The sequence below is a fragment of the Adiantum capillus-veneris genome, chromosome 11 (genome assembly GCF_014529385.1).
Source record: "Adiantum capillus-veneris isolate H3 chromosome 11, ASM1452938v2, whole genome shotgun sequence".
NCBI classification, from domain to species: domain Eukaryota; kingdom Viridiplantae; phylum Streptophyta; class Polypodiopsida; order Polypodiales; family Pteridaceae; genus Adiantum; species Adiantum capillus-veneris.
The window spans coordinates 75,596,925-75,610,801 of NC_140941.1; positions in this window are offsets into that span (position 1 = coordinate 75,596,925).

Consider the following 13,877-nt stretch of genomic DNA (forward strand, 5'->3'; position numbering starts at 1 on the left):
AGAAAGAACAGAGCTAAACAGCGTGCAGTTGAACAGGCTTTTATTGCTACTCAAAGAAAAGGTGGTAGCAGCAATGTAGCCATTTCTTATGGTTCTTCAACGAGTGGCAAATCACCTATTCCAAATGCTTCTGTTGGTAGCACCTCATCTGGGAATTTTGGTGAAAAGTTGAAAAAGACTATGTGTCGCCAATATTGCAAAGCTAATGACCACTTGATCCAGGAGTGTCCTAAATTGAAGGCAAAAGAGGTCAAGAACAAAGAGATTGGTTCGACTACAAGTGCAGCTATTGTAGAATCTTCTGTGAAAGAATATTGTGATGCTGATGTAGATTCAGAGTGGGAATTTAGTGAAGAATGCACTTATGATCTTTCTATCGATGATGCATGTATGTTAGTTGTTGTAGATTCACATGTGTGGTACTTTGATAGTGGTGTTTCAAAGCACATTACCTCACATCGTGACTTGTTTACCTCTTCGAGTACGCCCCTCATGAGAATACGGTCACTTGTGCCAACAATGACTCTTATCCGGTCCAAGGAATTGAAAAGATTGTGTTGATTGCTCCAAATGGCAAATCTTTCACACTTGTTGATGCACTTTATGTACCTAGGATAAAAAAGAAATTTTTGTTTATATCTATACTTGCTAGACTGGTCTTGTTGTGAAATTTGTGGATGATAGATGTACAATTCATGATCTTAGTTCTGGTGATGAAATTGTTACATCTAGCATTTTGTGTCATGGGCTGTATAAGTTCACTTTGTATGACAAGTGTGGGTAGAATTTTGCAAATGCAGTTGTGCATTCAAAGGCAATTCAAATGCAAACTTTGGCATGCATGTTTTGGGTATATGAATTTTTCCAATTTGACGCGTTTGCTGAAATCTGATATAGTTGGTTCTTTGCCGCCTCTTGAAGCATGTTCTTGAAGGTTGTATTTTGGAAAAAATGCAGTGTTCAAACTTTCCAAAGGATGGTTCAGTAAGGGCTACATGCAGATTGCAACTTGTGCAAATTTATGTTTGTGGGCATATGCAAACTCCGTTTTCAAGCAATTACTTGTATTTGTAACTTTCATTGATGATTGCTCCAGGCATGCATAAGTGAATCCGCTTAAAGCTAAGTCTAAAGTGTTTATGTGCTTCAAGAAATTTTTGGCTATGGCTAAAAATGTCTCTAAATGTACAATGGTTACCCTTATTTCATATCGAGGGGGGGAGTATATGTCTCATGAGTTTAATGCATTTTTGGATAGTCGTGGGATAAAACACCAGTGTATAGTGTCGTTTACACCTTGTTGATGAAAGGAAAAACAAGTCACTTATGGTGGACATGGCACAATGTCAAGCTTTATCACATTATTATGGCTTGAGTCCATCATGTGTGCTACTTATGTACTTAACAAGCATCCTACAAAAGCTTTACAGACTATGACTCCTTATTGAAGCATGGCATGATAGGAAGCCATCTATTGATCACATGCACGTTTTTGGTTGTTCAGCTTATGCTTTGGTGCCACAAAATGGATGATAAGTCTGTTAAATGCATTTTGTTGGTTATAGTACTGAAAGCAAAGGTTACAGGTTATTCCATCTGCAAAAAAAATTGTATCTTGGTTTCATGAGATGTTGTGTTTGTGGAAGATTTTGTTCATCCTTTGTTGTCATGTACTAGAAACAGGAATGTAAGCTCACATGACATTTATGACAATTTGTTGCCTCTTTTTACTAGTGGAAACTTGAATATACATTCCAATAAGACAAATATACAGCCTATGGGGGTTTTTGAAGATAATACAAATTAGCCTATTACTGATGGAGATGTACATGATCTCCTTGATGTAAAAAGAGATGAGAATGAGCAGGCTAAAGGTATGCCAAAATGGTGGTGCATACTTTGTGTGACATTAAATTGGATGCACCTTTGTCTAGTTGTACACGTTCAAGTTCTTGCCATGCATCTTATGCATCGGATTGTTATGCTTTGGATGTTTCTAGTTTATGTGAATTGGAGGAACCTCTCTCCTTTGATGAAGCACAAAATTCAAAAAATTGGATGGCTGCCATGCAATGAGAATATGATGCACTTATAAAAAATGACACATAGAATTTATGTGATTTTCCTCCTGGCAAAAAGGCCATTAGTACTAAGTGGGTTTACAAGTTGAATGTAATCCGGATGGCAAGATTAATCGTTATAAGGCTCAAGTTGTTGCAAAAGACTATGCACAACAAAAAGGCATAAATTATGAAGAGGCTTTTGCTCCCACTTGTCATAACTACTATTAGTTTTCTATGTGCATTGGCAATTCATTATGGATAGGATGTACATCAATCAGACATTGTTACTCCTTTCTTGAATGGTGATATATTTGAGGAAGTTTATGTAATGCAGCCTTGCGGTTTTGTCATAAAAGGACAAGAAGATTAAGTGTGCAAATGTAAGAAAGCTTTGTATGGGTTGAAGCAGTCTCCTTGTGCTTGGTATGAGAAAGCTGACACTGATTTGGTTAAACGAGGTTTTTGTAACAATCCAATAGAAATCACTTCGTATGTAAAGCATGAGGGGGATGTACTTCTCATCATCGTTCTTTATGTTGATGGTTTGTTGATCATTGGACTGAATGAGACACATATTGCTGAATTTAAGGTTAATTTGAATGTTATTTTCAAGATGAAAGATTTGGGGTTGTTGCATTATTACTTGGGCATATAGTTTAAACTGTGTGATGGTGGTAGTGCCAAACAAGCTACATAGAGACATTTCCATTAAAGTTTGGACTTAAGGATTGCAAACCTATTGCTACTCCCATGGGAATAGGTTTAAAAATGACTCCTCAAGATGTTGGTTATTGTCAATTGTGGGGAGTTTCCCCTAGGCCATGTGCGAGCCAAAGGGGTTGCAAGCACACAACCTGTGCACACAGACAAGCTCTACGACTACAGATGGTTTGTCACTCACCTCCTGCATTGCTGCCACACCGAGGGAATCCTACATGCTTTGAGAGGAAGAAGCCATCATTGCAACCGTCCTCCTTGCTACTTCCGTCGTACTCGTCGCTGCTCAATCGCCTACGCCCTCTCTCTCTCTCTCTCTCTCTCTCTCTCTCTCTCTCTCTCTCTCTCTCTCTCTCTCTCTCTCTCTCTCTCTCAGACAGATAGACAACCAAGAGGATAAGGCAAGATCTCAGCTTTGTACATTCAAAATAATCAAAAAACATGTTTACAATCCTTAAGTAGGGCTCCGTCTCTTTCGCATACGGATGTCCACATTTTTCCAGTCAATACTAGATAAGTTTGGTGTGCAATCTGGTGCACCTATCATCAAAGATCACCAACATTTTATCATAAACCTACGAGACCAACAAGCCCAGCACATGACTCAATATGACCCATAAAGTTAACATATACCCCTTCTTGATGTAAATTTCGTCCTCGAAATTCAAAAATATGTGCTTGAAAAGTAGGAACTCCATGGATCCACTCGTATGGGCCTTGTAGTAGTTAAACATCTTGATGAGAGTAGTGACCCATGGACGTCCCCTCAATCAAGAAGTTTAATACTACAAGAGGTTACACTTGTCTTTTGTAAGAGCGTGGTCTTTATCCAGGTACAAAGGTGTGATTTTGTCATACTTGGGTGCTGATGTTTTGGGTTGTTTGAGTCTCCAAAACATGGTTTTCAATAAGTATTTTTATCGTGCTCTATACCTCGTGAATCGGACTTGTACATCATGAGTTATAAGCATCTGAATTGGGCTGTCTCAACTTAGAAAGTGATTGCAGGTGCATGTGACAAGGGCAACTCAGCCAATTTGATTATTGGAATTGAAAATGCTGAGATTTAAGAGTTCTAGAAGTAGTCAAGATGATGGGCTTCGAGCCGTGTGTTATGGTGTGTCATTCGATGACCAGAGCAGTAAGTTATGCTTGGAGGAAAGTGTCCAAGAAGTTCTCTTGCTTTGGGGACAATCTGGAAAATTGTTGGGCACAAGAAATTTGGGAGCCTTGAGGAGGAGGCTGCCATGTGGGAGGGGGATTATCCCCATGGGAAGGGAAAAGGGGAAAGTGGGGGTTATATAGCCTAAAGTAGGAGTGCCCTTTAGGTGTATCATTTGGTGCAAGGCTTGGCGTGATGGGCTCATGGGCTCCTTGGAGAGAGAGGGCACCTTTTCTAGCTGTCTACACTACTTGGCTAGGCACTTGGTCCACTGGACACCTACCCCCACCCCATTCCCTTGGTCAAAGGGTCACCGACACCTCATTTTATGCCCAAAAAAGGCAAAAAATGAGCCAATTAAAAGATGCCTACCAAGATATCCTTGTCGGTTGAGAAGAGAGAGAAGATTTTTGGGAATAAAAGATAATAAGGCCCCCATTTTAATAGCTACAACACCTGCACAACTTCCAGAGAGCTCATGTTTTAGCAAAAAAGAGTGCACCCACGGTTTCGAGCGGCCATAACTCTTTTATCTTACATCTGTTTTTTGCCTATGGATACTCTACGGACATCTCCACGAGAGGATCTTTGTCATGATTTCCTCAGTTTCTTCTAATTTTGAGTGGGTTTCATGCTTGAAGGGTTTTTCATAAATCTCTACAAGTGGTTATCACAGGTGTTTTCGGCGGTGTAATAGTTCTTTCTTCCGACGGTGTGAATCATGCAAGGCTATAGAGGCACTTGTTTTTCTTGCCGTTTGCACGCTAACGACATCAATACGTTGTTGTCTCTCTCGAGCTTCAATCTTGGCATGTATCTTTTTTCAATTCAGCTTGTTCTTTTGCTTCCTTCTTTTAGTGGATGGCACGTAATTCCTCTTGGCTTAGGGGATCATAGTATCTTTTGAGTTTACTCTCATTAAGGAATCCAATGGTTTCAACTCTATCTAGAGTCTCCACATGAAGGGTACCTTGTGGGGTGATTTCCATACGCTATACAACCCTTTGCTAGCGTATTTCAATTTTTTCTTTTTGTTACGCACTCCATACATAACTTTATTCCGACTTTGATGTCCTTGTTCTTTAAATGGAGGTCAAACCACTTCTTATGCCTATCTTTCTCCACAAAGGAATTCCACACGGCCAACTTCCTCTCTTCCTCTAGTCTTTCAAAGATATATAAGCGCTCGACTAACGAATTACCATCCCAACCTTCTTGAGAAGCTACTCAAAGACACAAAATAGCGAACTTCCATGGCATTACTTCTCCTTAACCATACACTATTTTAAATGGTGTGCAATCAATAGCCACTTTATAAGCAGTACGATAAGCCCATAGAGCTTATGTAAGCTTCAAGTCCCAATCTGTACGATGAGCTTCTACCATCTTAGTCATGATAAAAATTAGAGTCTTATTGGTACTCTCAGCTTGACCATTTGCTTGTGGATAATAAGGTATAGACTTATGGTGGGATATCATGAATTTTCATGTGAGTTCTTTTATCACTTCATTTATAAAATGGGTACCATTGTCACTCACAATCTCAAAGGGACATTCCAATCATGTAATAATGTTTTCAAAGAGAAATCTAGTTGTTGTCCTCGTGTCGGCCTTGTGTGTAGCTTTAGCTTCAACCCATTTTGTCACATAGTCAGTGGCTACGATGATCTATTGGGATTGAATATTGCACACTGTTGGACTAATTGGTCCTACAAAGTCTAATTTCCACTTTTCAAATGGTTGGGTCACCTTAATAGGATGTAGAGGCATCTTATCTTTTCTTTGTGGTTTTGCATAAAGTTGGAATTCATCGCATCCTTTTGTAAAGAGTGATGCATCCTTAAATAAAGTGGGCCACCAATAGCTTGATTGTAATACCTTTCTAGCAGTCAGTTCTCCTAAAAAGTGACCACGAGCTACGTCCATGTGTGCTTCTTGCAAAATGTACAAATATTCATCCTCACGGGCACAACACCTAATAATGTCATCTTGTCCTTGTTTATAGAGAGTTCTGGCAATCAAGAAATAAGGCTCGCATTCCTTGATTAACTTTTGAGCTAATTACTTTCAAAGCTCTTTGGGGGGAAATCCATTATCTAAAAAGTTAACAATCTTTTCACTCCATTTTGACATCGTCTCGACTATAAATAGGGAAGTGTCAGGCAATTCATCATCAAGTCCATTGGGGGCTTCACCATTGGGTATGCAAGAAAAATGATCCGCCATAACATATTTCTTTCCCGGTCTTACAACAACAATGAAATCAAACTCGAGCAAAATTAACAACCATCGCATAATCCTTCCCGTGGAACATGGCGTGTTTACTAGATACAACAACGCTTGGAAATCAACGTCAAATACAAAGTTGGTAGCAAGAAGATAATATTGTTAGGACATAAATCATAGCTAAATCTTCTTGCTCATCAGTAGTGGTGTAGTTCATCTCGGCATCATTTAATTGGCAACTTGCAAAGCTAATAGGGTAGTCTATACGTTCTCCTTGAGTTAGAACACACCCAATAGCAAAGTTTGATGCATCAATATGCAAATGAAAAATTATGCTCCAATCGGGAACTGATAGGATTGGGGTACTTATCATGACTTTTTTTAATAACTCATAAGCATGATCACACTCCTTGGTCTAATGAAACTCAATAAGCAGCTTGTACAATGGACGAGCTATATTAGAGAAGTTTAAAATAAACCGTCAATAATAGCCAACATGGCCCATGAATTTGTAGGTGGTGGCAAACTAGCAATGGCTTTGATTTTTCTCTCGTCTGTGGAAATCCCATTCTTGGACACTATATGCCCTGAAATAACTCCATGCTTTAACCAGAATTGGCATTTAAAAGGATTCAATAGACGCGATACTTTATGCACCTTTCAAAAACTTTTCGTAAACATGATATATGTTTCTCCCAAGAGGAATAAACACAAAGGTCGTTCACAAAAGCTTCACAAAACTCCTTTAAATATTCCTTGAACGTAGTGTTGATTAACCGTTGGAATGTAGCAGGGGCATTTGTCAAGCCAAAGGCCATAACATGAAATGCAAACACTCCAAATTCAGTTATAAAAGCAGTTTTAGCTTGGTCCTTTAGTGTAATCATGATTTGGTAATAACCAGAGTACCCGTCTAAAAAGCTATAAGCTTCCTTTCTTGCAACTCTTTCCAATACATGTTCCAAATATAGCAAGGGATAATGATCTCTCCTAATGGCCACATTAACCTTCTTAAGATCCATGCATACTCTAAGTTTCTCATTATTTTTTGGCACAATGAAATCCATTCCGAGTGCTCAATAGGGTATATGAATTCACTTTGAATGAGTTTTTCAATCTCTTCTTGAACAATCTTTGCATACTTAGGGTTCATTGGGTAGGGTCGTTGCTAGACTGGTTTAGAAATGCTAATCACAGGAATTGTATGTTGCACCACAAAAGGTGGAGCGCCCTTCATATCATGACATGTCCAATCAAATAAATCCTTGAATTATTTGAGAAGCTCTTTAAGTATAGCCTCTTCAGTCTCAGTAAGGTCTTGAGCAATAAATACTGGTTTAAATTCCTCACCTAGTTCTGCTAATTCTATCTCCTTAACTACTATCGGACCATCATAGACTCCACTACTTCCATCGGTAGGCATTTGTTCGGCTTTGGCATACACAACTTTTTTCTCCCCTGTGGTATAAGATTTAGAATGTTCAAATGCAAGATGTGAGTCTACGGAATCCTCTTATGTTAAGGTCTTTGCTTGAATTTTCATTTCCTTTTGTTGTTGAGCTAACTTTCGGTTTTGACGTCTTCTTTTAGCACGACTCATTTTTGACTTTTTTGTAATAACTAATTGTGCAAGGTCAAGGGGTCACGGACTACACAACATCACACTCTTGAGATATTCACCCCAAATGTCTACCAACTTTTGCGATGAGCATCATATGCCCCCACATAACTGAGCCATTCTACGGTGGATCTCTTTTCTTTTATCCTAGCACGTACATTTGTTCGATATTGTCGCCTCTTATATCTCTTACTCTTCTTGTCCCTTTTTTTTTTCTTCTAGTGTGGAATCATTGGAGTCGTTCTCATTTGTGTCTTCTCCACTCCCAGATACATCGTTATAGGATGTCGTACTTGTCCTTGAGGGTTTTGTTTCCCAAGTTGAGTTAATATACAAGTTAAATTCCCTTTCAAGCTTAGAATCAATTCTTGTTAGTGATTCAGTCCTTGAGTCACATTGGTCACAATCTTCCGAGGCACTAGTATCTTGGATGTCATTCAAGTCTTCACTCTTCATAACCTCAGAAGGTATAAGCATTGCACTTAACATATTCATTGGTGCAACGTGTGGTATTTTTTTCCCCTCAAGCATTACCCAAGTTGTTCCTATATTTTCCCAAGTGTTTATGGTTTCCACGAGGTGTACTCAATCAACGTTGTCTGACTCAGTCATTCCAGGGAGGACATCCATATAAGGAGAGCCTTTCCCACTATTTGTGTACTTTTTATAGGTGTAACAATACGTCAATGGAGCTAAATTAATTGTGGTGTCCAAGCAATTGTCAATTATAAACATGTTCCCTAAAGGATACGCTCGATCGTTTACAAGATCAACTCAAATGAAAGAGTCTTGGAATTGTAAGTAGACGTGGTTTCTAAACTAGTTATGCACCATTTTTCTTTCCTCATGAAAGGATGCCCTAAGATCATCTCAAATGGCATAGGATGCTTGGAGAAATACATAACGATGAAGGTATGTCTTACCTTGTGTTCAAGGAACTTTATCTTGGGATCTTTCAGCATTCCAATAGGTGTAACGATATATCCATTAGCCATTTTTACCACTACGTTTTTTACGTCAAGATGAGGTCTTCCCATAGATTCCCAGTGTCTTTTTGTGACAATGCTCACTCTTGCACCACCATCAAGGATTCCCTTCACAATTAATCCTTTAGTAGTGATTGGTAGGGTTGCATTAGATTCATCGCCTTCAAAGTATTGCTCCAACTTGTTAACATGTATTTCAATAATTGAGCTTTCATGTGGTTATTGTTGTGGGTCCAAGCATTCCTTCTCAATTGGGGTTTCGTTGGACCTACTCACGTGTGAAAATTTTGGTAGGCCAACCTTTAGTTCTCCATTGTGAAATGCCCAAAGAGCTAGGAATAGCTCTGGATCCCCGTACAATTTAGACATTATAGTGGTTTTAACTTCAGAAACCATGAATTCCGTTAATTTGGCAATGTTCAAGGGTACGTTTTGAGATTCTAGTCCATGACCTAAGGGTGGTGAAGATGGGATCTCCATTTCTTCGATGGGGTCAAGTATTCCCTCACTAAACATTCTTTCAATCAAGAAAGGTGTATACCCACTTTCCGATGTTTTGACCTCATTTCCTTCCCAAATGATACTAGGTATGGCCTGCCAGTTGGGATCTCCTTGAGGTTGCAATTGTGTGGGGAAGGCTATATCCATAATCCCAATCTGCCTAGATTCTGGAAAGTCCTCTATGGGTCTCCTCTACCAAATTGCTTAAATAATAGACTTGATCAATCTGCTCTATGGGTGAAAGAATGTACTAGTGGTACCAAAAAGGGGTGTCTTGGATAGTCCTTTGATAACACTTTACAAGCCCCATCTTCATGTGTTACATGTAAAATAAACTAACATGTTATATATCAATGGATAGATTTTTTCATGTAGAATCTAAAACTATGAAGTCCGACAAGTTTTGATTTTTTTCCAAAAAATTTACCCGTCCCCACTTTCTTAAAGCGTGCCACTAAAAAGTGAATAATGTGGTACCACCTATACATGCTTTCACCCCTATAGGGTTTGGATATGTCCCAATTTTCTTTGTGGTTTCCTTGGATTTTGGTCCTTGTGGCTTCTCTTGGAGGCTCTTGCTTGATTTGGTTAGCCTTGAGGACACTCATTGCATCATTAGTGGTATGGGACTGGTTTCCTTTTGTCTTCCCCTAATCGTATCTTTGCTTGATTTCCTCTCATGGTGGTCCTCATTGGTTTTTCTCTTATGGTGGCAGTTTTAGTCTCCATGGTTTCTATTGCATTCAAATCATCTTCAGGATCATTCATATACACAGGGTCATCATCGGTCCTTATGTTGGTCTTTGAACTAGGGCTTGAGTTCATAGCTTTTAGTGATTTCTTCCTTTGTGATTTCTTCCTTTGTGTTTTCTTCTTTCTCGCTCGTCCAATTGATGCAAAATCTCTCTCTTGGAGGATGTAATTTTGGTTTTGGAGCATCGACCACGTGAGTGTACACTGGTACTTCATGTGTAGTTTGTGGTGCCCCATCGGTAATCTTGATCAAGTTCAATGGTGTAATCTTTGGTGCATTTGGATTATTAGGGCATTGGGCAATCAAATGATCTATGTCACAATGATTACATGTGAATACTGGCATTGCCGTTGTTTGCATTGGTACAACATTCCTTTGCATTCTAACATGACACTTAGCTACTCGATGTGATCCACCACATTTGTAGCATTGAAGAGGCAGTCTCTTGGCAATTATATTGATGTTTTGGCCTCTTGCTACAAGACCAGTAGCTTGATATGCAGGCTTGACTTGTCCCAAATGGATCTCCATGTAGTACTGGGGATACCCCTCAAAACGTATCTACTTCATAGGTGATACCAAGGTTTATGTCATCTTCGCAGTCCAAATAAGTACTAGATGACTCATAACCTACTTGGTTCATAGGGGTAACTCTCGAATGCGCAGGCTGCGATCCTAGCATTGGAGGGGATAATTGTGTAGTTTGGACAACATTTTGGATTCTAGGGACCATATTCTACGATGGTTGCTCAATGGGTGAGGCAAGTATTAATGCAGAAACTAGAGGCAAGTATGTCAAGGCTAAGGGTGATCTATTTTTCATTCACTAGGCTATCCTTAGCTTGATCGTGATCTATTTTCATCATGTGTTTAAGCACTAGGCAATCCTTAGCTTGATGGTGATACCTACCACATGCATTGCAAACCCCGTTAAACTTCACTCTAAAGGTAGGACATTCACCGGTAATATGTGGTCCCAAGCAAACATAGCACCATTGTTGCTCCCTTCTTGGATACATATGATTATTTTGTGGAGTAAAATTACCCCTAAGGCTTTCTTGGATAGCCTTGGTGAGATCGGCCAAAGTCATCTTAAATATCTTTGGCTCTTTCACAATTGGCTTTAGGGTCACCAGCTCATGCCCAATTGCTTGCGAGCTGGTAGCTTTTGGCTCAACAGACACTTGTTCTCCTTCAATCATTAGACTGTCTTCCAATTGGATTGCATTGGTGGTGACTGCTTCCCAAGTAGTGATACCTCTAATGACTAGACCATTATATATATCCTCATGTCGCAGTCCCCTAATGAATATATCGAGAGCAGTTGGTTATTGTTGAATGCTCATTTGGATTACATCAAGAATTCAAATGCTTCAAGCGACTAATAAAGTCTCTTACTGACTCAACTTCCTCTCGTTGGGCTTTCTGGAGCTGAGATGCTACGTCCCAAAGCACTCCCTCTCGCATGTACTCTTTCATAAAAAATCTCCTAAGAGTAGGATAGTGTGTGTGCTCTATACCAATTCCCCGCCTTCCCACTTAGAGTCAAGCTTAAAGCCCTTTACTTATGTAGTTCATTGTGCTCTTCCAGGGAATAATATACGTGTTCAAATACCTCAATATGATTTCAAACATCTCCGTCTCCGTTGAATTTTTGTGTGAGCTTGGCCACTTGTATTGCCTTACTTTTAGGCTCTCTATTAGACGTGCTAGCATATTTACAATTCGCGTCTAGTTTCACAAGTCTAGAGGAGCAGCAACGGATGGTCTATGGTGTCATCCATGGGGTTGTCCAATCGGAGAGGCAAAACAAGAAAATTAATATTCCTTCGACGAGTCCTATGAGATTCTTGGATACGGAAAAGGCCAAACAACCGACCCTATCGCAAATGGGGAATCCCTCAGTAAGTCCCACATATTGTTTCACCTAAAGTCTCGATACAGTCTAAGCTCACAAGCAATAGTTTTACCTTTCCAAATTTAGCTCATCTTTTTCTCAAAGACACTAGGGCTACTATGCCTATCCCAGTAATGAGCATGGCAAAAAGTACACCCTGTACCTCATTCGTTAGTAAAGCACCGCTACCTAGTAGCATATCGCCTACAACAATACCTAGAAGTTTATATCAGCCATATGTACCTGTCAACCCTCATGCCCATGTAGCTCCTACACCCCTAATTGCTTCGACAATTTACGTACCACGACCACCCTATCTGAGCCCTTATTCTAGCGGAGCCATAGCAACTAGCATTAACCCCCAAAATAGTCAATTTCTACTTGGGCATGTAGGCACAAGAGGGAAAGTCTCCCATGCCCCCTCGTCCTCTGTCGTCAACCTCCTTGCAAGAGTTGATTCTCGCTCAAGCTTGCACACCATAGGAACTGTGACAACAAGATCGAGAGAAGAAGGGAGAGAGAGCATCCATGCATACATTATGCCTTCCCCTCCTCCACAGTTTCCCTTCAACCTTGGGCGCCCTAATACCAATCTAAGAGCCTAGGGGCTAGCACATGAACATCTCCACCCAACCATGCCATATATCGGCCCTTGAATATAGTCCCCCTTAACCGCATGTGAACCGTAGTCCTTGGCATGGCAGGCGTTTTGGTCTATTTGAAGTTTGACGAATGATCTATGAAAGATTCAATATGTATGTAATCACATTTGAGGTAAGGTTGGACACATTCACATTCCACAAGAAATCTAAATAGGATTTGGTTCTGGATTTGACGAACACCATAGTTCCTTTTGTTCTTCCATAGAGCCCCATATTTGATGAGCATTTGGTAGAATTTGATCGATGTTCCTTTATCCAATCATTGCATTCCATTAAGTTTGTCATTTTCTAAAGTAGAGCTAGGTAAGTTAGCTTTAAAAAACCATGTCTTGTGGCAAGAAGACCTTTACTAGGTGATGTCCATAATTGCTAGCCAACATTGGCTGCTTCTACTTCCACTTGTCTAGTAGGTAGAGAGGGAAATTTTTTGAGATTTTAGGTATCAGGTCAAACAAATTGGTCTGGCTCAGAGTAGACAAGCTTTGTTGGAATTTCTCAACTGCTTCAAGAACTGACAGGGCTTTGTAGAAAATATTATTCTTCGCTACAACTTCAAGCACAATTGGGGTGCTGACAAAGACACGATTAAGGCCACATATAACTTCTTAAGAAAACCAGTAAGGCTTTTTTATGTAGAGGGAAAAAAGGCTAACTTTTTTGTTTGATCAATTCTGGAATGCCCTTTACTCCTCCAATCCTTTGTCAATAGTTGCGAGGATCCTAACCAAGTCATTGAAAGAAAGCAAGTATATTGAGAACCATATGTATTAAGAAACAATTTTGTTAGATACTTCAACATACTTCAAGTAATGTCTGACATGTTCCTGTTTAGTAGCGTAACCAATTAGCAGTAGTTATTAGGGAAAACATATAGTCAACCCAAGGGATAGGTAGTTTATTCTCAATTGTGTGTGTGTGTGTGTGTGTGTGTGTGTGTGTGTGTGTGTGTGAGAGAGAGAGAGAGAGAGAGAGATCTACATAAATTCCACAACAATCTACAACAAATGTACATGTGCCTAAGATGCGTGTCCACAAGTGCCTAAGATGTGTGTCCACAAGTGCTCTCCTCCATCATGTTGGTCTTTTGTTTCTTTTGTACATTTACTTAAGTTCTCTTTCAAACGCATACAAATGTTTTAGTTTCTATTATAGACATATTCATGGGCAATAATTATATGTTACAAACATGTTCTTAGTTGTGTGTGCACATGCACATGCACGTGTGCTCTATCACGCTTGTATTTCATTGCGTAGTCTTTTTATCAAACATGCAAATATGTTATCCTCCAAG